Source organism: Gorilla gorilla, chromosome X, assembly GCF_029281585.2.
Source record: "Gorilla gorilla gorilla isolate KB3781 chromosome X, NHGRI_mGorGor1-v2.1_pri, whole genome shotgun sequence".
Taxonomy (NCBI): Eukaryota; Metazoa; Chordata; class Mammalia; order Primates; family Hominidae; genus Gorilla; species Gorilla gorilla.
The window spans coordinates 177,367,636-177,395,087 of record NC_073247.2 but is presented as its reverse complement, the minus strand read 5'-3'; positions in this window follow the sequence as shown (position 1 = coordinate 177,395,087).

Here is a 27,452-nt window from a genome sequence, read left to right as displayed (position 1 = left end):
CATGGAAATATCTACACCACTATCTGTATGAACATGGAAATATCTACACCGCTATCTGTATGAACATGGAATTATCTTCACCGCCATCTGTATGAACATGGATATGTCTACACAGCCATCTGGATGAACATGGAAATATCTACACCGCTATATGTATGAACATGGAAATAGCTACACCGCTATCTGTATGAACATGGAAATATCTACACCGCTATCTGTATGAACATGGAAATATCTTCACCGCTATCTTTGTAAACATGCATACAACTTCACCGCTATCTGTATAAACATGGAAATAACTACACCGCTATCTGTTTGAACATGGAAATATCTAAACCGCTATCTGCAGGAAAATGGAAATATCTACACAGCTATCTGCATATACTTGGAAATATCTACTCAGCTATCTCTTTACACATGGAAATAACTACACCGCTATCTGTATGAACTTTGAAATATCTACACCGGCATCTGTATGAACATGGAAATATCTGGACGGCCATTTGTATGAACATATAAATATCTACACTGCCATCTGTATAAACATGGAAATATCTACACCGCTATCTGTATAAACATGGAAATATCTACACCGCTATCTGTATAAACTTGGAAATATCTACACCGCTATCTGTATAAAAATGGAAATATCTACACCGCTATCTGTATAAACATGGAAATATCCACACCGCTACCTGTATAAACATGGAAATATCAGCACCGCTATCTGTATTTACATGGAAATATCTACACCGCTATCTGTACGAACATGGAAATATCTACACCGCTCTCTGTATGAACATGGAAATAGCTACACCACTATCTGTATGAACATGGAAATAGCTACACCGCTATCTGTGTAAACATGCATACTTCTTCACCGCTATCTGTATAAACATGGAAATATCTACACCGCTATCTGTATGAACATGGAAATATCTACAAAGCTATCTGTTTGAACATGGAAATATCTAAACCGATATCTGCATGAAAATGGAAATATCTACACAGCTATCTGCATATACATGGTAATATCTACACCGCTATCTCTTTACACATGGAAATATCTACACCGCTATCTGTATGAACATGGAAATATCTACACCGCCATCTGTATGAACATGGAAATATCTGCACGGCCATCTGTATGAACATATAAATACCTACACCGCCATCTGTATTAAGATGGAGATATCTACACCGCTATCTATATAAACATGGAAATGTCTACACCGCTATCTGTACAAACATGGAAATATCTACACCGCTACCTGTATAAACATGGAAATATCAGCACCGCTATCTGTAAGAACATGGAAATATCAGCCCCTCTATCTCTATGAAGATGGAAATATCTACACCACTATCTGTATGAACATGGAAATATCTACACCGCTATCTGTATGAACATGGAAATATCTACACCGCTATCTGTTTGGACATGGAAATATCTAAACCGATATCTGCATGAAAATGGAAATTTCTACACAGCTATCTGCATATACATCGTAATATCTACACCGCTGTCTCTTTACACATGGAAATATCTACACCGCTATCTGTATGAACATGGAAATATCTACACCGCCATCTGTATGAACATGGAAATATCTGCACGGCCATCTGTATGAACATATAAATAACTACACCGCCATCTGTATTAAGATGGAGATATCTACACCGCTATCTATATAAACATGGAAATATCTACACCGCTATCTGTATAAACATGGAAATATCTACACCGCTACCTGTATAAACATGGAAATATCAGAACCGCTATCTGTAAGAACATGGAAATATCAGCCCCTCTATCTCTATGAACATGGAAATATCTACACCACTATCTGTATGAACATGGAAATATCTACACCGCTATCTGTACCAACATGGAAATATCCTCACCGCCATCTGTATGAACATGGATATATCTACACACCCATCTGGATGAACGTTGAAATATCTACACCGCTATCTGTATGAACATGGAAATATCTACACCGCTATCTGTGTAAACATGCAAACATCTTCACCGCTATCTGTATAAACATGGAAATATCTACACCGCTATCTGTTTGAACATGGAAATAGCTACACCGCTATCTGCATGAAAATGGAAATATCTACACAGCTATCTGCATATACATGGAAATATCTGCAAAGCTATCTCTTTACACATGGAAATATCTACACCACTATCTGTATGAACATGGAAATATCTATACCGCTATCCGTATGAACATGGAATTATCTTCACCACCATCTGTTTGAACATGGATATGTCTACACAGCCATCTGGATGAACATGGAAATATCTACACCGCTATCTCTATGAACATGGAAATATCTACACCGCTATCTGTGTAAACATGAATACATCTTCACCGCTATCTGTATAAAGATGGAAATAACTACACCGCTATCTGTAAGAACATGGAAATATCTACACCGCTATCTGTTTGAACATGGAAATATCTAAACTGCTATCCGCATGAAAATGGAAATATCTGCACCGCCATCTGCATGTACATATAAATATCGACACCGCCATCTGTATTAAGATGGAGATATCTACACCGCTATCTGTATAAACTTGGAAATATCTACCCCGCTATCTGTATAAACATGGAAATATCTACACCGCTATCTGTATAAACATGGAAATATCCACACCGCTACCTGTATAAACATGGAAATATAAGAACCGCTATCTGTATGAACATGGAAATATCTACACCGCTATCTGTACGAACATGGAAATATCTACACCGCTATCTGTATGAACATGGAATTATCTTCACCACCATCTGTATGAACATGGATATGTCTACACAGCCATCTGGATGAACATGGAAATATCTACACCGCTATCTGTATGAACATGGAAATAGCTACACCACTATCTGTATGAACATGGAAATATCTACACCACTATCTGTATGAACATGGAAATACCTACACCGCTATCTGTATGAACATGGAAATAACTTCACCGCCATCTGTATGAACATGGATATATCTACACAACCATCTGGATGAACATGGAAATATCTACACCGCTCTCTGTATAAACATGCAAATATCTACACCGCTATCTGTATAAACATGGAAATATTTACACCGCTACCTGTATAAACATGGAAATATAAGCACCGCTATCTGTATGAACATGGAAATATCTACACCGATATCTGTACGAACATGGAAATATCTACACCGCTATCTGTATGAACATGGAAATAGCTACACCGCTATCTGTATGAACATGGAAATATCTACAGCACTATCTGTATGAACATGGAAATATCTACACCGCTATCTGAATGAACATGGATATATCTACACAGCCATTTGGATGTACATGGAAATATCTACACCGCTATCTGTATGAACATGGAAATATCTACACCGCTATCTGTGTAAACATGCATACATCTTCACCGCTATCTGTATAAACATGGAAATAACTACACCACTATCTGTATGAACATGGAAATATCTACACAGCTATCTGTTTGAACATGGAAATATCTAAACTGCTATATGCATGAAAATGGAAATATCTACACAGCTATCTGCATGTACGTGGTAATATCTACACAGGTATCTCTTTACACATGGAAATAGCTACACCGCTATCTGTATGAACATGGAAATATCTACACCGGCATCTGTATGAACATGGAAATATCTGCACGGCCATCTGTATGAACATATAAATATCTACACCGCCATCTGTATAAAGATGGAGATATCTACACCGCTATCTGTATAAACATGGAAATATCTACACCGCTATCTGTATAAACATGGAAATATCAGCACCGCTATCAGTATGAACATGGAAATATCAGCCCCTCTATCTGAATGAACATGGAAATATCTACACCACTATTTGTGTAAACATGGAAATATCTACACTGCTATCTGCATGAGCATGGAAATATCTTCACCGCCATCTGTATGACCATGGATATAACTAAACAGCCATCTGGATGAACATGGAATTATCTACACCGCTATCTGTATGAACATGGAAATATCTTCACCGCCATCTGTATGAACATGGATATATCTACACAGCCATATGGATGAACATGGAAATATCTACACCGCTATCTGCATGAACATGGAAATAGCTACACCGCTATCTGTAGGAACATGGAAATAGCTACACCGCCATCTGTATGAACATGGAAGTATCTGCACCGCCATCTGTATGAACATATAAATATCTACACCGCCATCTGTATTAAGATGGAGATATCTACACCGCTATCTGTATAAACTTGGAAATATCTACACCGCTATCTGTATAAAAATGGAAATATCTAGACCGCTATCTGTATGAACATGGAAATAGCTACAAAGCTATCTGTGTAAACATGCATACTTCTTAACCGCTATCTGTATAAACATGGAAATATCTACACCGCTATCTGTATGAACATGGAAATATCTACACCGCTATCTGTATGAACATGGAAATATCTACACCGCTATCTGTTTGAACATGGAAATATCTACACCGCTATCTGCATGAAAATGGAAACATCTACACTGCTATCTGCATATACATTTAAATATCTACACAGCTATCTCTTTACACATGGAAATAACTACACCGCTATCTGTATGAACATGGAAATATCTACACCGCCATCTGTATGAAAATGGAAATATCTGCACGGCCATCTGTATGAACATATAAATATATACACTGCCATCTGTATTTAGATGGAGATATCTACACCGCTACCTGTATAAACATTGAAATATCTACACCGCTATCTGTATGAACATGGAAATATCTACACCACTACCTGTATAAACATGGAAATATCAGCACCGCAATCTGTATGAAGATGGAAATATCAGCCCCTCTATCTGTTTGAACATGGAAATATCTACACCACTATCTGTATGAACATGGAAATATCTACACCGCTATCTGTATGAACATGGAATTATCTTCACCGCCATCTGTATGAACATGGATATGTCTACACAGCCATCTGGATGAACATGGAAATATCTACACCGCTATATGTATGAACATGGAAATAGCTACACCGCTATCTGTATGAACATGGAAATATCTACACCGCTATCTGTATGAACATGGAAATATCTTCACCGCTATCTTTGTAAACATGCATACATCTTCACCGCTATCTGTATAAACATGGAAATAACTACACCGCTATCTGTTTGAACATGGAAATATCTAAACCGCTATCTGCAGGAAAATGGAAATATCTACACAGCTATCTGCATATACTTGGAAATATCTACTCAGCTATCTCTTTACACATGGAAATAACTACACCGCTATCTGTATGAACTTTGAAATATCTACACCGGCATCTGTATGAACATGGAAATATCTGGACGGCCATTTGTATGAACATATAAATATCTACACTGCCATCTGTATAAACATGGAAATATCTACACCGCTATCTGTATAAACATGGAAATATCTACACCGCTATCTGTATAAACTTGGAAATATCTACACCGCTATCTGTATAAAAATGGAAATATCTACACCGCTATCTGTATAAACATGGAAATATCCACACCGCTACCTGTATAAACATGGAAATATCAGCACCGCTATCTGTATTTACATGGAAATATCTACACCGCTATCTGTACGAACATGGAAATATCTACACCGCTCTCTGTATGAACATGGAAATAGCTACACCACTATCTGTATGAACATGGAAATAGCTACACCGCTATCTGTGTAAACATGCATACTTCTTCACCGCTATCTGTATAAACATGGAAATATCTACACCGCTATCTGTATGAACATGGAAATATCTACAAAGCTATCTGTTTGAACATGGAAATATCTAAACCGATATCTGCATGAAAATGGAAATATCTACACAGCTATCTGCATATACATGGTAATATCTACACCGCTATCTCTTTACACATGGAAATATCTACACCGCTATCTGTATGAACATGGAAATATCTACACCGCCATCTGTATGAACATGGAAATATCTGCACGGCCATCTGTATGAACATATAAATACCTACACTGCCATCTGTATTAAGATGGAGATATCTACACCGCTATCTGTATGAACATGGGAATATCTACACCGCTATCTGTATAAACATGGAAATATCTACAACGCTACCTGTATAAACATGGAAATATCAGCACCACTATCTGTATGATCATGGAAATATCAGCCCCTCTATCTGTATGAACATGGAAATATCTACACAACTATCTGTATGAACATGGAAATATCTACACCGCTATCTGAATGAACATGGAATTATCTTCACCACCATCTGTATGAACATGGATATGTCTACACAGCCATCTGGATGAACATGGAAATATCTACACCGCTATCTGTTTGAATATGGAAATATCTAAACCGCTATCTGCGTGTAAATCGAAATATCTACACAGCTATCTGCATATACATGGAAATATCTACACAGCTATCTCTTTACACATGGAAATAACTACACCGATATCTGTATGAACATGGAAATATCTACACCGGCATCTGTATGAACATGGAAATATCTGCACGGCCATTTGTATGAACATATAAATATCTACACCGCCATCTGTATTAAGATGGAGATATCTACACCGCTATCTGTATAAACATGGAAATATCTACACCGCTATCTGTATAAACATGGAAATATCTACACCGCTATCTTTCTAAACATGGAAATATCTACACCGCTACCAGTATAAACATGGAAATATCAGCACCGCTATCTGTATGAACATGGAAATATCAGCCCCTATATCTGTATGAACATGGAAATATCTACACCACTATCTGTATGAACATGGAAATATCTACACTGCTATCTGTATGAGCATGGAAATATCTTCACCGCCATCTGTATGAACATGGATATATCTACACAGCCATCTGGATGAACATGGAAATATCTACACCGCCATCTGTATGAACAAGGAAATATCTTCACCGCCATATGTATGAACATGGATAAAACTACCCAGCCATATGGATGAACATGGAAATATCTACACCGCTATCTGCATGAACATGGAAATAGCTACACCGCTATCTGCATCAACATGGAAATAGCTACACCGCTATCTATATGAACATGGAAATAGCTACACCGCCATCTGTATGAACATGGAAATATCTACACCGCTATCTGTATGAACATATAAATATCTACACCGCCATCTGTATTAAGATGGTGATATCTACACCGCTATCTGTATAAACTTGGAAATATCTACACCGCTATCGTATAAAAATGGAAATATCTACACCGCTATCTGTATAAACATGGAAATATCCACACCGCTACCTGTATAAACATGGAAATATCATCACCGCTATCTGTATGAACATGGAAATATCTACACCGCTATCTGTACGAACATGGAAATATCTACACCGCTATCTGTATGAACATGGAAATAGCTACACCGCTATCTGTATGAACATGGAAATATCTACACCACTATCTGTATGAACATGGAAATAGCTGCACCGCATTCTGTATGAACATGGAAATATCTACAGCACTATCTGTATGAACACGGAAATATCTACACCGCTATCTCTTTACACTTGGAAATAACTACACCGCTATCTGTATGAAAATGGATATATTTACAGCGCCATCTGTATGAACATGGAAATATCTACACGGCCATCTGTATGAACATATAAATATCTACACCGCCATCTGTATTAAGATGGAGATATCTACACCACTATCTGTATAAACATGGAAATATCTACACCGCTATCTGTATAAACATGGAAATGTCTACACCGCTATCTGTATAAACCTGGAAATATCTACACCGCTACCTGTATAAACATGGAAATATCAGCACCGCTATCTGTATGAACATGGAAATACCTTCACCGCCATCTGTATGAACATGGATATCTCTACACAGCCATCTGGATGAACATGAAAATATCTACACCGCTATCTCCATGAACATGGAAATAGCTATACCGCCATCTGTATGAACATGCAAATATCCACACCGCCATCTGTATGAACATGGAAATATCTGCACCGCCATCTGTATGAACATAAAAATAACTACACCGCCATCTGTATTAAGATGGAGATATCTACACCGCTATCTGTATAAACCTGGAAATATCTACACCTCTATCTGTATAAACATGGAAATATCTACACCGCTATCTGTATAAACATGGAAATATCTGCACCGATACCTGTATAAACATGGAAATATCAGCACCGCTATCTGTATGAACATGGAAATATCTACACCGCTATCTGTACGAACATGGAAATATCTACACCGCTATCTGTATGAACATGGAAATAGCTAAACCGCTATCTGTATGAACATGGAAATATCTACACCACTATCTGTATGAACACGGAAATGTCTACACCGCTATCTGTATGAACATGGATATATCTACACAGCCATCTGGATGAACATGGAAATATGTACACCGCTATCTATGGGAACATGGAAATATCTACACCGGTATCTGTGTAAACATGCATACATCTTCACCGCTATCTGTATAAACATGGAAATATCTACACCACTATCTGTATGAACATGGAAATATCTACACCGCTATCTGTTTGAACACGGAAATATCTAAACCGCTATCTGCATGAAAATGGAAATATCTACACAGGTATCTTCATATACATGGAAATATCTACACAGCTATCTCTTTGCACATGGAAATAACTACACCGCTATCTGTACGAACATGGAAATATCTACACCGCCATCTGTATGAACATGGAAATATCTGCACGGCAATCTGTAGGAACATATAAATATCTACACTGCCATCTGTACTAAGATGGAGATATCTACACCGCTATCTGTATAAACATGGAAATATCTACACCGCTATATGTATAAGCATGGAAATATCTACACCGCTACCTGTATAGACATGGAAATATCAGCACTGCTATCTGTATGAACATGGAAATATCAGCCCCTCTGTCTGTATGAACATGGAAATATCCACACCACTATCTGTATGAACATGGAAATATCTACAAAGCTATCTGTATGAACATGGAAGTATCTTCACCGCCATCTGTATGAACATGGATATGTCTACACAGCCATCTGGATGAAGATGGAAATATCTACACCGACATCTGTATTAAGATGGAGTTATCTACACCGCTATCTGTATAAACTTGGAAATATCTACACCGCTATCTGTATAAAAATGGAAATATCTACACCGCTATCTGTATAAACATGGAAATATCCACACCGCTACCTGTATAAACATGGAAATATCAGCACCGCTATCTGTATGAACATGGAAATATATACACCGCTATCTGTTTGAACATGGAAATATCTAAACCGCTATCTGTGTAAACATGCATACATCTTCAAAGTTATCTGTATAAACATGGAAATATCTACACCGCTATCTGTATGAACATGGAAATATCTACAGCACTGTCTGTATGAACATGGAAATATCTACACTGCTATCTCTATGAACATGGATATATCTACACAGCCATCTGTATGAAAATGGAAATATCAACACCGCCATCTGTATGAACATGGAAATATCTGCACTGCCATCAGTATGAACATATAAACCTACACTGCCATCTGTATTAAGATGGAGATATCTACACCGCTATCTGTATGAACATGGAAATATCTTCAGCGCCATCTGTATGAACATGGATATATCTACCCAGCCATCTGGATGAACATGGAAATATCTACACCGCTATCTGTGTAAACATGCAAACATCTTCACCGCTATCTGTATAAACATGGAAATATCTACACCGCTATCTGTATAAACATGGAAATGTCCACACCGCTATCGGTATAAACCTGGAAATATCTACACCGCTACCTGTATAAACATGGAAATATCAGCACCGCTATCTGTATGATCATGGAAATATCTTCACCGCCATCTGTATGAACATGGATATCTCTACACAGCCATCTGGATGAACATGAAAATATCTACACCGCTATCTCCATGAACATGGAAATATCTACACTGCCATCTGTATGAACATGCAAATATCCACACCGCCATCTGTATGAACATGGAAATATCTGCACCGCCATCTGTATGAACATATAAATAACTACACCGCCATCTGTATTAAGATGGAGATATCTACACCGCTATCTGTATAAACCTGGAAACATCTACACCTCTATCTGTATAAACATGGAAATACCTACACCGCTATCTGTATAAACATGGAAATATCTGCAACGCTACCTGTATAAACATGGAAATATCAGCACCGCTATCTGTATGAACATGGAAATATCTACACTGCTATCTGTACGAACATGGAAATATCTACACCGCTATCTGTATGAACATGGAAATAGCTACACCGCTATCTGTATGAACATGGAAATATCTACACCACTATCTGTATGAACATGGAAATATCTAAACCGCTATCTGCATGAAAATGGAAATATCTACAAAGTTATCTGTATATACATGGAAATATCTACACAGCTATCTCTTTGCACATGGAAATAACTACACCGCTATCTGTATGAACATGGAAATATCTACACTGCCATCTGTATGAACATGGAAATATCTGCACGGCCATCTGTAGGAACATATAAATATCTACACTGCCGTCTGTATTAAGATGGAGATATCTACACCGCTATCTGTATAAACATGGAAATATCTACACCGCTATCTGTATAAACATGGAAATATCTACACCGCTACCTGTATAAACATGGAAATATCAGCACCGCTATCTGTATGAACATGGAAATATCAGCCCCTCTATCTGTATGAAGATGGAAATATCCACACCACTATCTGTATGAACATGGAAATATCTACACGGCTATCAGTATGAACATGGAAGTATCTTCACCACCATCTGTATGAACATGGATATGTCTACTCAGCCATCTGGATGAACATGGAAATATCTACACCGCTATCTGTATGAACCTGGAAATAGCTACACCGCTATCTGTATGAACATGGAAGTATCTTCACCGCCATCTGTATGAACATGGGTATATCTACACAGCCATCTGGATGAACATGGAAATATCTACACCGCTATCTGCATGAACATGGAAATATCTACACCGCTATCTGTATGAAGATGGAAATATCTACACCAATATCTGTATGAACATGGAAATATCTACACCGCTATCTGTACGAACATGGAAATATCTTCACCGCCATCTGTATGAACATGGATATATCTACACAGCCATCTGGATGAACATGGAAATATCTACACCGCTATCTGTATGATCATGGAAATATCTACACCGCTATCTGTGTAAACATGCAAACATCTTCACCGCTATCTGTATAAACATGGAAATATCTATACCACTATCTGTATGAACATGGAAATATCTACACCGCTATCTGTTTGAACATGGAAATATCTACACCACTATCTGCATGAAAATGGAAATATCTACACAGCTATCTGCATATACATGGAAATACCTACAAAGCTATCTCTTTACACATGGAAATAACTACACCACTATCTCTATAAACATGGAAGTATCTACACCACCATCTGTATGAACATGGAAATATCTGCACCGCCATCTGTATGAACATATAAATATCTACACCGCCATCTGTATTAAGATGGAGATATCTACACCACTATCTGTATAAACATGGAAATATCTTCACCGCTATCTGTATAAACATGGAAATATCTACACCGCTACCTTTATAAACATGGAAATATAAGCACCGCTATCTGTATGAACATGGAAATATCTACACCGCTATCTGTACGAACATGGAAATATCTACACCGCTATCTGTATGAACATGGAAATATCTACCCCGCTATCTGTTTGAACATGGAAATATCTAAACCGCTATCTGCATGAAAATGGAAATATCTACACAGCTCTCTGCATATACATGGAAATATCTACACAGCTATCTCTTTGCACATGGAAATAACTACACCGCTATCTGTATGAACATGGAAATATCTACACCGCCATCTGTATGAACATGGAAATATCTGCACAGCAATCTGTAGGAACATATAAATATCTACACTGCCATCTGTATTAAGATGGAGATATCTACACCGCTATCTGTATAAACATGGAAATATCTACACCGCTATATGTATAAACATGGAAATATCTACACCGCTACCTGTATAGACATGGAAATATCAGCACCGCTATCTCTATGAACATGGAAATATCAGCCCCTCTATCTGTATGAACAAGGAAATATCTACACCACTATATGTATGAACATGGAAATATCTACACCGCTATCTGTATGAACATGGAATTATCTTCACCGCCATCTGTATGAACATGGATATGTCTACACAGCCATCTGGATGAACATGGAAATATCTACACCGCTATCTGAATGAACATGGAAATAGCTACACCGCTATCTGTATGAACATGGAAGTATCTTCACCGCCATCTGTATGAACATGGGTATATCTACACAGCCATCTGGATGAACATGGAAATATCTACAACGCTATCTGCATGAACATGGAAATATCTACACCGCTATCTGTATGAACTTGGAAATATCTACACCAATATCTGTATGAACATGGAAATATCTACCCCGCTATCTGTACGAACATGGAAATATCTTCACCGCCATCTGTATGAACATGGATATATCTACACAGCCATCTGGATGAACATGGAAATATCTACAATGCTATTTGTATGAACATGGAAATGTCTACACCGCTATCTGTGTAAACATGGAAATATCTACACCACTATCTGTATGAACATGGAAATATCTACACAGCTATCTGCAAATACATGGAAATATCTACAAAGCTATCTCTTTACACATGGAAATAACTACACCACTATCTCTATTAACATGGAAATATCTACACCGCCATCTGTATGAACTTGGAAATATCTGCACTGCCATCTGTATTAACATATGAATATCTACACCGCCATCTGTATTAAGATGGAGATGTCTACACCGCTATCTGTTTGAACATGGAAATATCTACACCACTATCTGCATGAAAATGGAAATATCTACACAGCTATCTGCATATACATGGAAATATCTACAAAGCTATCTCTTTACACATGGAAATAACTACACCACTATCTCTATTAACATGGAAATATCTACACCGCCATCTGTATCAACATGGAAATATCTGCACGGCAATCTGTAGGAACATATAAATATCTACACTGCCATCTGTATTAAGATGGAGATATCTACACCGCTATCTGTATAAACATGGAAATATCTACACTGCTATATGTATAAACATGGAAATATCTACACCGCTACCTGTATAGACATGGAAATATCAGCACCGCTATCTCTATGAACATGGAAATATCAGCCCCTCTATCTGTATGAACATGGAAATATTCTCACCACTATCTGTATGAACATGGAAACATCCACACCGCTATCTGTATGAACATGGAAGTATCTTCACCGCCATCCGTATGAACATGGATATGTCTACACAGCCATCTGGATGAACATGGAAATATCTACACCGACATCTGTATTAAGATGGAGTTATCTGCACCGCTATCTGTATAAACTTGGAAATATCTACACCGATATCTGTATAAAAATGGAAATATCTACATCGCTATCTGTGTAAACATGGAAATATCCACACCGCTACCTGTAAAAACATGGAAATATCAGCACCGCTATCTGTATGAACATGGAAATATCTACACCGCTATCTGTTTGAACATGGAAATATCTAAACCGCTATCTGCATGTAAATGGAAATATCTACACAGCTATCTGCATATACATGGAAATATCTACACCGCTATCTCTTTACACATGGAAATACCTACACCGCTATCTGTATGAACATGGAAATATCTACACCGCCATCTGTATGAACATGGAAATATCTGTACGGCCATCTGTATGAACATATAAATATCTACACCGCCATCTGTATTAAGATGGAGATATCTACACCGCTATCTGTATAAACATGGAAATATCCACACCGCTACCTGTATAAACATGGAAATATCAGCACCGCTATCTCTATGAACATGGAAATATCAGCCCCTCTATCTGTATGAACAAGGAAATATCTACACCACTATCTGTATGAACATGGAAATATCTACACCGCTATCTGTATGAACATGGAATTATCTTCACCGCCATCTGTATGAACATGGATATGTCTACACAGCCATCTGGATGAACATGGAAATATCTACACCGCTATCTGTATGAACATGGAAATAGCTACACCGCTAACTGTATGAACATGGAAGTATCTTCACCGCCATCTGTATGAACATGGGTATATCTACACAGCCATCTGTATGAACATGGAAATATCTACACCGCTATCTGCATGAACATGGAAATATCTACACCGCTATCTGTATGAACTTGGAAATATCTACACCAATATCTGTATGAACATGGAAATATCTACCCCGCTATCTGTACGAACATGGAAATATCTTCACCGCCATCTGTATGAACATGGATATATCTAAACAGCCATCTGGATGAACATGGAAATACCTACAATGCTATTTGTATGAACATGGAAATATCTACACCGATATCTGTGTAAACATGCAAACATCTTCACCGCTATCTGTATAAACATGGAAATATCTACACCACTATCTGTATGAAAATGGAAATATCTACACAGCTATCTGCATATACATGGAAATATCTACAAAGCTATCTCTTTACACATGGAAATAACTACACCACTATCTCTATTAACATGGAAATATCTACACCGCCATCTGTATGAACATGGAAATATCTGCACTGCCATCTGTATGAACATATGAATATCTACACCGCCATCTGTATTAAGATGGAGATATCTACACCGCTATCTGTATAAACTTGGAAATATCTACACCGCTATCTGTATAAACATGGAAATATCTACACCGCTATCTGTATAAACATGGAAATATCTACACCGCTACCTTTATAAACATGGAAATAAAAGCACCGCTATCTGTATGAACATGGAAATATCTACACCGCTATCTGTACGAACATGGAAATATCTACACCGCTATCTGTATGAACATGGAAATAGCTGCACCGCTACCTGTATGAACATGGAAATATCTACAGCACTATCTGTATGAACATGGAAATATCTACACCCCTATCTGTATGAACATGGATATATCTACACAGCCATCTGGATGAACATGGAAATATCTACACCGCTATCTGTATGAACATGGAAATATCTACACCGCTATCTGTGTAAACATGCATACATCTTCACCGCTATCTGTATAAACATGGAAATATCTACACCGCTATCTGTATGAACATGGAAATATCTAAACCGCTATCTGCATGAAAATGGAAATATCTACACAGCTATCTGCATATACATGGAAATATCTACACAGCTATCTCTTTACACATGGAAATAACTACACCGCTATCGGTATGAACATGGAAATATCTACACCGCCATCTGTATGAACATGGAAATATCTGCACGGCCCTCTGTATGAACATATAATTATCTACACCGCCATCTGTATTAAGATGGAGATATCTACACCGCTATCTGTATAAACATGGAAATATCTACACCGCTGTCTGTATAAACATGGAAATATCTACACCGCTATCTGTATGAACATGGAAATATCTACACCGCTACCTGTATAAACATGGAAATATCAGCACCGCTATCTGTATGAACATGGAAATATCACCCCCTCTATCTGTATGAACATGGAAATATCTACACCACTATCTGTATGAACATGGAAATATCTACACCGCTATCTGCATGAACATGGAAATATCTTCACCGCCATCAGTATTAAGATGGAAATATCTACACAGCCATCTGGATGAACATGGAAATATCTACACCGCTATCTGTATGAACATGGAAATAGCTACGCCGCTATCTGTATGAACATGGAAATATCTACACCACTATCTGTATGAACATGGAAATATCTACACCGCTATCTGTTTGAACATGGAAATATCTACACCGCTATCTGCATGAAAATGGAAATATCTACACAGCTATCTGCATATACATGGAAATATCTACAAAGCTATCTCTTTACACATGGAAATAACTACACCACTATCTCTATAAACATGGAAATATCTACACCGCCGTCTGTATGAACATGGAAATATCTGCACCGCCGTCTGTAAGAACATATAAATATCTACACCGCCATCTGTATTAAGATGGAGATATCTACACCGCTATCTGTATGAACATGGAAGTATCTTCACCGCCATCTGTATGAACATGGATATATCTACACAGCCATCTGGATGAACATGGAAATATCTACACCGCTATCTGCATGAACATGGAAATATCTACACCGCTATCTGTATGAACTTGGAAATATCTACACCAATATCTGTATGAACATGGAAATATCTACCCCGCTATCTGTACGAACATGGAAATATCTTCACCGCCATCTGTATGAACATGGAAATATCTACACCGCTATCTGTGTAAACATGCAAACATCTTCACCGCTATCTGTATGAACATGGAAATATCTACACCGCTATCTGTTTGAACATGGAAATATCTAAACCGCTATCTGCATGTAAATGGAAATATCTACACAGCTATCTGCATATACATGGAAATATCTACACCGCTATCTCTTTACACATGGAAATACCTACACCGCTATCTGTATGAACATGGAAATATCTACACCGCCATCTGTATGAACATGGAAATATCTGCACGGCCATCTGTATGAACATATAAATATCTACACCGCCATCTGTATTAAGATGGAGATATCTACACCGCTATCTGTATAAACATGGAAATATCTACACCGCTACCTGTATAAACATGGAAATATCAGCACCGCTATCTGTATGAACATGGAAATATCAGCCCCTCTATCTGTATGAACAAGGAAATATCTACACCACTATCTGTATGAACATGGAAATATCTGCACCGCCATCTGTATGAACATGTAAATAACTACACCGCCATCTGTATTAAGAAGGAGATATCTACACCGCTATCTGTATAAACATGGAAATATCTACACCGCTATCTGTATGAACATGGAAATATCTACACCGTTATCAGTATGAACATGGAAATATCTACACCTCTATCTGTATGAACATGGCAATATCTACACCGCTATCTGTATGAACATGCAAATATCTACACAGCTATATGTATATCAATGAAAATATCTACATTGCTATCTCTATAAACATTGAAATAACTACACTGCTATTTGTATAAACATGGAAATATCTACACCGCCACCTGTACGAACATGGAAATATCTACACTGCCATCCGTACGAACATGGAAATATCTACACCGCTACCTGTATAAACATGGAAATATCAGCACCGCTATCTGTATGAACATGGAAATATCAGCCCCTCTATCTGTATGAACAAGGAAATATCTACACCGCTATCTGTATGAACATGGAAATATCTACACCGCTATCTGTATGAACATGGAATTATCTACACCGCCATCTGTATGAACATGGATATGTTTACACAGCCATCTGGATGAACATGGAAATATCTACACCGCTATCTGTGTGAACATGGAAATAGCTACACCGCTAACTGTATGAACATGGAAGTATCTTCACCGCCATCAGTATGAACATGGGTATATCTACACAGCCATCTGTATGAACATGGAAATATCTACACCGCTATCTGCATGAACATGGAAATATCTACACCGCTATCTGTATGAACTTGGAAATATCTACACCAATATCTGTATGAACATGGAAATATCTAACCCGCTATCTGTACGAACATGGAAATATCTTCACCGCCATCTGTATGAACATGGATATATCTACACAGCCATCTGGATGAACATGGAAATATCTACAATGCTATTTGTATGAACATGGAAATATCTACACCGCTATCTGTGTAAACATGCAAACATCTTCACCGCTATCTGTATAAACATGGAAATATCTACACCACTATCTGTATGAAAATGGAAATATCTACACAGCTATCTGCATATACATGGAAATATCTACAAAGCTATCTCTTTACACATGGAAATAACTACACCACTATCTCTATTAACATGGAAATATCTACACCGCCATCTGTATGAACATGGAAATATCTGCACTGCCATCTGTATGAACATATGAATATCTACACCGCCATCTGTATTAAGATGGAGATATCTACACCGCTATCTGTATAAACTTGGAAATATCTACACCGCTATCTGTATAAACATGGAAATATCTACACCGCTATCTGTATAAACATGGAAATATCTACACCACTACCTTTATAAACATGGAAATAAAAGCACCGCTATCTGTATGAACATGGAAATATCTACACCGCTATCTGTACGAACATGGAAATATCTACACCGCTATCTGTATGAACATGGAAATAGCTGCACCGCTACCTGTATGAACATGGAAACATCCACAGCGCTATCTGTATGAACATGGAAGTATCTTCACCGCCATCTGTATGAACATGGATATGTCTACACAGCCATCTGGATGAACATGGAAATATCTACACCGACATCTGTATTAAAATGGAGTTATCTGCACCGCTATCTGTATAAACTTGGAAATATCTACACCGATATCTGTATAAAAATGGAAATATCTACATCGCTATCTGTATAAACATGGAAATATCCACACCGCTACCTGTAAAAACATGGAAATATCAGCACCGCTATCTGTATGAACATGGAAATATCTACACCGCTATCTGTTTGAACATGGAAATATCTAAACCGCTATCTGCATGTAAATGGAAATATCTACACAGCTATCTGCATATACATGGAAATATCTACAGCGCTATCTCTTTACACATGGAAATACCTACACCGCTATCTGTATGAACATGGAAATATCTACACCGCCATCTGTATGAACATGGAAATATCTGCACGGCCATCTGTATGAACATATAAATATCTACACCGCCATCTGTATTAAGATGGAGATATCTACACCGCTATCTGTATAAACATGGAAATATCTACACCGCTACCTGTATCAACATGGAAATATCAGCACCGCTATCTGTATGAACATGGAAATATCAGCCCCTCTATCTGTATGAACAAGGAAATATCTACACCACTATCTGTATGAACATGGAAATATCTACACCGCTATCTGTATGAACATGGAATTATCTACACCGCCATCTGTATGAACATGGATATGTCTACACAGCCATCTGGATGAACATGGAAATATCTACACCGCTATCTGTGTGAACATGGAAATAGCTACACCGCTAACTGTATGAACATGGAAGTATGTTCACCGCCATCAGTATGAACATGGGTATATCTACACAGCCATCTGTATGAACATGGAAATATCTACACCGCTATCTGCATGAACATGGAAATATCTACACCGCCATCTGTATGAACATGGAAATATCTGCACGGCCTTCTGTATGAACATATAAATATCTACACCGCCATCTGTATTAAGATGGATATATCTACACCGCTATCTGTATAAACATGGAAATATCTACACCGCTATCTGTATAAACATGGAAACATCTACACCGCTATCTTTATAAACTTGGAAATATCTACACCGCTACCTGTATAAACATGGAAATATCAGCACCGCTATCTGTATGAACATGGAAATATCACCCCCTCTATCTGTATGAATATGGAAATATCTACACCACTATCAGTATGAACATGGAAATATCTACACCGCTATCTGTATGAACATGGAAATATCTTCACCGCCATCTTTTTGAACATGGATATGTCTACACAGCCATCTGGATGTACATGGAAATATCTACACCGCTATCTGCATGAAAATGGAAATATCTACACAGCTATCTGCATACACATGGAAATATCTACAAAGCTACCTCTTTACACATGGAAATAACTACACCACTATCTCTATAAACATGGAAATATCTACACCGCCATCTGTATGAACATGGAAATCTCTGCACCGCCGTCTGTGTGAACATATAAATATCTACACCGCCATCTGTATTAAGATGGAGATATCTACACCGCTATCTGTATAAACCTGGAAATATCTACACCTCTATCTGTATAAACATGGAAATATTTACACCGCTATCTGTATAAACATGGAAATATCAGCACCGCTATGTGTATGAACATGGAAATATCTACACCGCTATCTGTACGAACATGGAAATATCTACACCGCTATCTGTATGAACATGGAAATAGCTACACCGCTATCTGTATGAACATGGAAATATCTACACCACTATCTGTATGAACATGGAAATGTCTACACCGCTATCTGTATGAACATGGATATATCTACACAGCCATCTGGATGAACATGGAAATATCTACACCGCTATCTGTGGGAACATGGAAATATCTACACCGCTATCTGTGTAAACATGCATACATCTTCACCGCTCTCTGTATAAACATGGAAATATCTACACCACTATCTGTATGAACATGGAAATATCTACACCGCTATCTGTTTGAACATGGAAATATCTACACCGCTATCTGTATGAACATGGAAATATCTACACCGCTATCTGTATGAACATGGAAATATCTACACCGCTATCTGTGTAAACATGCAAACATCTTCACCGCTATCTGTATGAACATGGAAATATCTACACCGCTATCTGTTTGAACATGGAAATATCTAAACCGCTATCTGCATGTAAATGGAAATATCTACACAGCTATCTGCATATACATGGAAATATCTACACCGCTATCTCTTTACACATGGAAATACCTACACGGCTATCTGTATGATCATGGAAATATCTACACCGCCATCTGTATGAACATGGAAATATCTGCACGGCCATCTGTATGAACATATAAATATCTACACCGCCATCTGTATTAAGATGGAGATATCTACACCGCTATCTGTATAAACATGGAAATATCTACACCGCTACCTGTATAAACATGGAAATATCTACACCGCTATCTGTATGAACATGGAAATATCAGCCCCTCTATCTGTATGAACAAGGAAATATCTACACCACTATCTGTATGAACCTGGAAATATCTACACCGCTATCTGTATGAACATGGAATTATCTTCACCGCCATCTGTATGAACATGGATATGTCTACACAGCCATCTGGATGAACATGGAAATATCTACACCGCTATCTGTATGAACATGGAAATAGCTACACCGCAAACTGTATGAACATGGAAGTATCTTCACCGCAATCTGTATGAACATGGGTATATCTACACAGCCATCTGTATGAACATGGAAATATCTACACCGCTATCTGCATGAACATGGAAATATCTACACCGCTATCTGTATGAACTTGGAAATATCTACACCAATATCTGTATGAACATGGAAATATCTACCCCGCTATCTGTACAAACATGGAAATATCTTCACCGCCATCTGTATGAACATGGATATATCTACACAGCCATCTGGATGAACATGGAAATATCTACAATGCTATTTGTATGAACATGGAAATATCTACACCGCTATCTGTGTAAACATGCAAACATCTTCACCGCTATCTGTATAAACATGGAAATATCTACACCACTATCTGTATGAAAATGGAAATATCTACACAGCTATCTGCATATACATGGAAATATCTACAAAGCTATCTCTTTACACATGGAAATAACTACACCACTATCTCTATTAACATGGAAATATCTACACCGCCATCTGTATGAACATGGAAATATCTGCACTGCCATCTGTATGAACATATGAATATCTACACCGCCATCTGTATTAAGATGGAGATATCTACACCGCTATCTGTATAAACTTGGAAATATCTACACCGCTATCTGTATAAACATGGAAATATCTACACCGCTATCTGTATAAACATGGAAATATCTACACCGCTACCTTTGTAAACATGGAAATAAAAGCACCGCTATCTGTATGAACATGGAAATATCTACACCGCTATCTGTATGAACATGGAAATATCTACACCGCTATCTGTATGAACATGGAAATAGCTGCACCGCTACCTGTATGAACATGGAAATATCTACAGCACTATCTGTATGAACATGGAAATATCTACACCCCTATCTGTATGAACATGGATATGTCTACACAGCCATCTGGATGAACATGGAAATATCTACACCGACATCTGTATTAAGATGGAGTTATCTGCACCGCTATCTGTATAAACTTGGAAATATCTACACCGATATCTGTATAAAAATGGAAATATCTACATTGCTATCTGTATAAACATGGAAATATCCACACCGCTACCTGTAAAAACATGGAAATATCAGCACCGCTATCTGTATGAACATGGAAATATCTACACCGCTATCTGTTTGAACATGGAAATATCTAAACCGCTATCTGCATGTAAATGGAAATATCTACACAGCTATCTGCATATACATGGAAATATCTACACCGCTATCTCTTTACACATGGAAATACCTACACCGCTATCTGTATGAACATGGAAATATCTACACCGCCATCTGTATGAACATGGAAATATCTGCACGGCCATCTGTATGAACATATAAATATCTACACCGCCATCTGTATTAAGATGGAGATATCTACACCGCTATCTGTATAAACATGGAAATATCTACACCGCTACCTGTATAAACATGGAAATATCAGCACCGCTATCTGTATGAACATGGAAATATCAGCCCCTCTATCTGTATGAACAAGGAAATATCTACACCACTATCTGTATGAACATGGAAATATCTACACCGCTATCTGTATGAACATGGAATTATCTTCACCGCCATCTGTATGAACATGGATATGTCTACACAGCCATCTGGATGAACATGGAAATATCTACACCGCTATCTGTATGAACATGGAAATAGCTACACCGCTAACTGTATGAACATGGAAGTATCTTCACCGCCATCTGTATGAACATGGGTATATCTACACAGCCATCTGTATGAACATGGAAATATCTACACCGCTATCTGCATGAACATGTAAATATCTACACCGCTATCTGTATGAACTTGGAAATATCTACACCAATATCTGTATGAACATGGAAATATCTACCCCGCTATCTGTACGAACATGGAAATATCTTCACCGCCATCTGTATGAACATGGATATATCTACACAGCCATCTGGATGAACATGGAAATATCTACAATGCTATTTGTATGAACATGGAAATATCTACACCGCTATCTGTGTAAACATGCAAACATCTTCACCGCTATCTGTATAAACATGGAAATATCTACACCACTATCTGTATGAAAATGGAAATATCTACACAGCTATCTGCATATACATGGAAATATCTACAAAGCTATCTCTTTACACATGGAAATAACTACACCACTATCTCTATTAACATGGAAATATCTACACCGCCATCTGTATGAACATGGAAATATCTGCACTGCCATCTGTATGAACATATGAATATCTACACCGCCATCTGTATTAAGATGGAGATATCTACACCGCTATCTGTATAAACTTCGAAATATCTTCACCGCTATCTGTATAAACATGGAAATATCTACACCGCTAATTGTATAAACATGAAAATATCTACACCGCTACCTTTATAAACATGGAAATAAAAGCACCGCTATCTGTATGAACATGGAAATATCTACACCGCTATCTGTACGAACATGGAAATATCTACACCGCTATCTGTATGAACATGGAAATAGCTGCACCACTATCTGTATGAACATGGAAATATCTACACCGCTATCTGTATGAACATGGAATTATCTTCACCACAATCTGTATGAACATGGAGATGTCTACACAGCCATCTGGGTGAACATGGAAATATCTACACCGCTATCTGTATGAACATGGAAATATGTACACCGCTATCTGTATGAACATGGAAGTATCTTCACCGCCATCTGTATGAACATGGGTATATCTACACAGCCATCTGGATGAACATGGAAATATCTACACCGCTATCTGTATGAAGATGGAAATATCTACACCAATATCTGTGTGAACATGGAAATATCTACACCGCTATCTGTACGAACATGGAAATATCTTCACCGCCATCTGAATGAACATGGATATATCTACACAGCCATCTGGATGAACATGGAAATATCTACACCGCTATCTGTATGAACATGGAAATATCTACACCGCTATCTGTGTAAACATGCAAACATCTTCACCGCTATCTGTATAAACATGGAAATATCTACACCATTATCTGTACGAACATGGAAATATCTACACCGCTATCTGTTTGAACATGGAAATATCTACACTACTATCTGCATGAAAATGGAAATATCTATACAGCTATCTGCATATACATGGAAATATCTACAAAGCTATCTCTTTACACATGGAAATAACTACACCACTATCTCTATAAACATGGAAGTATCTACACCACCATCTGTATGAACATGGAAATATCTGCACCGCCATCTGTATGAACATATAAATATCTACACCGCCATCTGTATTAAGATGGAGATATCTACACCACTATCTGTATAAACATGGAAATATCTACACCGCTATCTGTATAAACATGGAAATATCTACACCGCTACCTTTATAAACATGGAAATATAAGCACCGCTATCTGTATGAACATGGAAATATCTACACCGCTATCTGTACGAACATGGAAATATCTACACCGCTATCTGTATGAACATGGAAATATCTACAGCGCTATCTGTATGAATATGGAAATATCTACACCCCTATCCGTATGAACATGGATATATCTACACCGCTATCTGTGTAAACTTGCATACATCTTCACCGCTATCTTTATAAACATGGATATATCTACACCGCTATCTGTATGAACATGGAAATATCTAAACAGCTATCTGCATGAAAATGGAAATATCTACACAGCTATCTGCATATACATGGAAATATCTACACAGCTATCTCTTTACACATGGAAATAACTACACCGCTATCGGTATGAACATGGAAATATCTACACCGCCATCTGTATGAACATGGAAATATCTGCACGGCCTTCTGTATGAACATATAAATATCTACACCGCCATCTTTATTAAGATGGAGATATCTACACCGCTATCTGTATAAACATGGAAATATATACACCGCTATCTGTATAAACATGGAAATATCTACACCGCTATCTGTATAAACTTGGAAATATCTACACCGCTACCTGTATAAACATGGAAATATCAGTACCGCTATCTGTATGAACATGGAAATATCACCCCCTCTATCTGTATGAATATGGAAATATCTACACCACTATCTGTATGAACATGGAAATATCTACACCGCTATCTGTATGAACATGGAAATATCTTCACCACCATCTGTTTGAACATGGATATGTCTACACAGCCATCTGGATGTACATGGAAATATCTACACCGCTATCTGCATGAAAATGGAAATATCTACACAGCTATCTGCATATACATGGAAATATCTACAAAGCTACCTCTTTACACATGGAAATAACTACACCACTATCTCTATAAACATGGAAATATCTACACCGCCATCTGTATGAACATGGAAATATCTGCACCGCCATCTGTATGAACATATAAATATCTACACCGCCATCTGTATTAAGATGGAGATATCTACACCGCTATCTGTATAAACCTGGAAATATCTACACCTCTATCTGTATAAACATGGAAATATCTACACCGCTATCTGTATAAACATGGAAATATCTGCACCGCTACCTGTATAAACATGGAAATATCAGCACCGCTATCTGTACGAACATGGAAATATCTACACCGCTATCTGTACGAACATGGAAATAACTACACCGCTATCTGTACGAACATGGAAATATCTACACCGCTATCTGTATGAACATGGAAATAGCTACACCGCTATCTGTATGAACATGGAAATAGCTACACCGCTATCTGTATGAACATGGAAATGTCTACACCGCTATCTGTATGAACATGGATATATCTACACAGCCATCTGGATGAACATGGAAATATCTACACCGCTATCTGTGGGAACATGGAAATATCTACACCGCTATCTGTGTAAACATGCATACATCTTCACCGCTATCTGTATAAACATGGAAATATCTACACCACTATCTGTATGAACATGGAAATATCTACACCGCTATCTGTTTGAACATGGAAATATCTAAACCGCTATCTGCATGAAAATGGAAATATCTACACATCTCTCTGCATATACATGGAAATATCTACACAGCTATCTCTTTGCACATGGAAATAACTACACCGCTATCTGTATGAACATGGAAATATCTACACCGCCATCTGTATGGACATGGAAATATCTGCACGGCAATCTGTAGGAACATATAAATATCTACACTGCCATCTGTATTAAGATGGAGATATCTACACCGCTATCTGTATAAACATGGAAATATCTACACCACTATATGTATAAACACGGAAATATCTACACCGTTACCTTTATAGACATGGAAATATCACCACCGCTATCTCTATGAACATGGAAATATCAGCCCCTCTATCTGTATGAACATGGAAATATCCACACCACTATCTGTATTAACATGGAAACATCCACACCGCTATCTGTATGAACTTGGAAGTATCTTCACCGCCATCTGTATGAACATGGATATGTCTACACAGCCATCTGGATGAACATGGAAATAACTACACCGACATCTGCATTAAGATGGAGTTATCTACACCGCTATCTGTATCAACTTGGAAATATCTACACCGCTATCTGCATAAAAATGGAAATATCCACACCGCTACCTGTATAAACATGGAAATATCAGCACCGCTATCTGTATGAACATGGAAATATCTACACCGCTATCTGTTTGAACATGGAAATATCTAAACCGCTATCTGCATGAAAATGGAAACATCTACTCAGCTATCTGCATATACATGGAAATATCTACACCGCTATCTCTTTACACATGGAAATATCTACACCGCTATCTGTATGAACATGGAAATATCTACACTGCCATCTGTATGAACATGGAAATATCTGCACGGCCATCTGTATGAACATATAAATATCTACACCGCCATCTGTATTAAGATGGAGATATCTACACCGCTATCTGTATAAACATGGAAATATCTACACCGCTATCTGTATGAACATGGAAATATCTACACCGCTACCTGTATAAACATGGAAATATCAGCACCGCTATCTGTATGAACATGGAAATATCAGCCCCTCTATCTGTATGAACATGGAAATATCTACACCACTATCTGTATGAACATGGAAATATCTACACCGCTATCTGTATGAACATGGAATTATCTTCACCACCATCTGTATGA